At 45.1% G+C, this 3,522-nt stretch overlaps 2 non-coding genes across 2 annotated transcripts; both read left to right on the plus strand.

Moving 5' to 3' along the window:
- Window positions 1–296: 296 nt before the first annotated feature.
- TRNAH-GUG (transfer RNA histidin (anticodon GUG)) lies at window positions 297–368 on the plus strand. Its single transcript has one exon. It is a non-coding gene; the product is annotated as a tRNA-His (tRNA).
- A 2,398-nt stretch (window positions 369–2,766) lies between these two features.
- Window positions 2,767–2,838, plus strand: TRNAH-GUG (transfer RNA histidin (anticodon GUG)). Its single transcript has one exon. It is a non-coding gene; the product is annotated as a tRNA-His (tRNA).
- The last annotated feature ends 684 nt before the right edge of the window (window positions 2,839–3,522 follow it).

Consider the following 3,522-nt stretch of genomic DNA (forward strand, 5'->3'; position numbering starts at 1 on the left):
ACTGCTCTCACACTTTCCTGCTCTCAGGCTGGCGGGCCATTATCGGCCCTGGCTGCCGCACCATTGCCAGGTTTGTGTAACTATATTATTTCTAATTGGCTCCACTTTGATGACTTTCATTTGGATTCTGACTTGATTATTGAGATCTTAAATAAGTGACTGGGGATCAGGTGTCCACTTATTCTCATGGATAACATCACAACCAACCTTTAATTCAAACATGAGTCATGACATCACAGATGGATTACAGCTTATGATAGAGGTGGAACGTCACATTGAAGTAGCCCAAGTAGCTCGCCGTGATCGTATAGTGGTTAGTACTCTGCGTTGTGGCCGCAGCAACCTCGGTTCGAATCCGAGTCACGGCATTGCGGTGTGGCAATGTCACAGCAGTTGGGCAGATATTTTAGAATTTCCATTAATACATTGGCAATCTCTGTGGAGGACTGAAACAATTCGATATGTCCTGTTACTGTTATGAACCTTTTGTTTCTTTAATGCTCTTTGCACACTTTTTCATCGGGTGACTGTAATGTATTTCAACCAAATCTAATTAAGAGCGCATTATGTGGTGACATTTGCAGTACATGAAACATTATAACACTGCCATTTACGTCAATAACCACTAGCTTGATTAAGACATATGTATTGCAGCGACAGTATTTCCCAGTTACAAATGGGAATAAAAACAACATCCGCGAGGGATTGAACCAACGACATTTAACTGATGTTGCCAATGGAGCGCGTTACAGAGAGCGCGAGGTCCCGCCTTTACAGTCACACGCTGATGATAATACAGATGTTTAAATAAACAGGCATATCTGTGGACTTGTGGTCTTTCTACATTGGGACTCATAGTCTAGTCCTAGGCTATTGTAGGCACTGGAGTATCTTTTAGTGGAATGAGAGGCATTCTGTAGTCGCGTGAAAGGACCTTTCAAGTCAATCTGATCTGTATTGTCCTGTGAAAAAAAGCGTTCTTAGACACAGTGAGGAGTTTTTGGGGATAATGGGAAAATCATTTCCAACTAAATGACAGGAATTTCTTAGTCCAATCATGAGGTGTGCTAGGCTTTTTTATACTGTGGCGGAAAGAGAGAGAGTATAACAGTCATTATAAATAAAGGGCCAAGGAAGTTACAGTTTATGGAAGGAACAATTTGCACATAGTTTTAGAATGTGGTCAGGAGGAGGACAATGTGCTTACACATATGAAACATTAGAAGGTAGACATTATGGAAGCACATATATTTCTTTATTTTTATTGTATTTGGGGAGAGGGGGTTAATATAGCACGTCCAATGTGGAAAAGTGCTTTCAATAGCACCTTGCAGGTGGGCGACATCTAGAGCTGTGCAGTAGCCACCCATGCCCCAGACGTCAAAGAGAACAAGAAGTTACACATGTTGGAAGTGAGGGTGAGACATTGAGGAGATATGATCCCCGTATGAAGCCGAGAGAAGGAGGAGGCGTGAACGTGCATCCATGTATGCAGGCGAGAAGGGAAGGAGCATTGGTCATGCATCCCTGCATGAGGGTGAGACAGGGAGGAGATATGATCCCCGTATGAAGCCGAGAGAAGGAGGAGGCGTGAACGTGCAGCCATGTATGCGGGCGAGACAGGAAGGAGCATTGGTCATGCATCCCTGCATGAGGGTGAGACAGGGAGGAGATATGATCCCCGTATGAAGCCGAGAGAAGGAGGAGGCGTGAACGTGCATCCATGTATGCAGGCGAGAAGGGAAGGAGCATTGGTCATGCATGCCTGCATGAGGGTGAGACAGGGAGGAGATATGATCCCTGTATGAAGCCGAGAGAAGGAGGAGGCGTGAACGTGCATCCATGTATGCGGGCGAGACAGGAAGGAGCATTGGTCATGCATCCCTGCATGAGGGTGAGACAGGGAGGAGATATGATCCCCGTATGAAGCCGAGAGAAGGAGGAGGCGTGAACGTGCATCCATGTATGCGGGCGAGACGGGAAGGAGCATTGGTCATGCATCCCTTCCTGAGGGTGAGACAGGGAGGAGATAAAATCCCTGTATGAAGCCGAGAGAACGAGGAGACATGAACGTGCATCCATGTATGCGGGCGAGAAGGGAAGGAGCATTGGTCATGCATCCCTGCATGAGGGTGAGACAGGGAGGAGATAAAATCCCTGTATGAAGCCAAGAGAACGAGGCGGCATGAATATACATCCTTGTATGCAGGTGTGACATGGAGTCATCATGAACATGCATCCCTTTATAAGGACATAACATGGAGGACGCATGAACATGAATGCCTGAATTTTATGGTGGTGGCCTTCGGGTGATTTGGCACGTGCAATTGGTGAAGAGCACTTCTCCTGCGCAAAAAAAGAAATGTACTATTAGCACCCCGGAGGGAGCCTCTGCACTTCTTATAGGGAGAAAACTCTGCAATGGAAGGGGACAGGGTCAATAACAGCTGTAAACTCTCACAAGACCATCACTGCTCTCACACTTTCCTGCTCTCAGGCTGGCGGGCCATTATCGGCCCTGGCTGCCGCACCATTGCCAGGTTTGTGTAACTATATTATTTCTAATTGGCTCCACTTTGATGACTTTCATTTGGATTCTGACTTGATTATTGAGATCTTAAATAAGTGACTGGGGATCAGGTGTCCACTTATTCTCATGGATAACATCACAACCAACCTTTAATTCAAACATGAGTCATGACATCACAGATGGATTACAGCTTATGATAGAGGTGGAACGTCACATTGTAGTAGCCCAAGTAGCTCGCCGTGATCGTATAGTGGTTAGTACTCTGCGTTGTGGCCGCAGCAACCTCGGTTCGAATCCGAGTCACGGCATTGCGGTGTGGCAATGTCACGGCAGTTGGGCAGATATTTTAGAATTTCCATTAATACATTGGCAATCTCTGTGGAGGACTGAAACAATTCGATATGTCCTGTTACTGTTATGAACCTTTTGTTTCTTTAATGCTCTTTGCACACTTTTTCATCGGGTGACTGTAATGTATTTCAACCAAATCTAATTAAGAGCGCATTATGTGGTGACATTTGCAGTACATGAAACATTATAACACTGCCATTTACGTCAATAACCACTAGCTTGATTAAGACATATGTATTGCAGCGACAGTATTTCCCAGTTACAAATGGGAATAAAAACAACATCCGCGAGGGATTGAACCAACGACATTTAACTGATGTTGCCAATGGAGCGCGTTACAGAGAGCGCGAGGTCCCGCCTTTACAGTCACACGCTGATGATAATACAGATGTTTAAATAAACAGGCATATCTGTGGACTTGTGGTCTTTCTACATTGGGACTCATAGTCTAGTCCTAGGCTATTGTAGGCACTGGAGTATCTTTTAGTGGAATGAGAGGCATTCTGTAGTCGCGTGAAAGGACCTTTCAAGTCAATCTGATCTGTATTGTCCTGTGAAAAAAAGCGTTCTTAGACACAGTGAGGAGTTTTTGGGGATGATGGGAAAATCATTTCCAACTAAATGACAGGAATTTCTTCGTC

This window comes from Ambystoma mexicanum (assembly GCF_040938575.1).
Source record: "Ambystoma mexicanum isolate Mex_15411 chromosome 12 unlocalized genomic scaffold, UKY_AmexF1_1 Mex_chr12_unloc.1, whole genome shotgun sequence".
In the NCBI taxonomy this organism is placed as follows: domain Eukaryota; kingdom Metazoa; phylum Chordata; class Amphibia; order Caudata; family Ambystomatidae; genus Ambystoma; species Ambystoma mexicanum.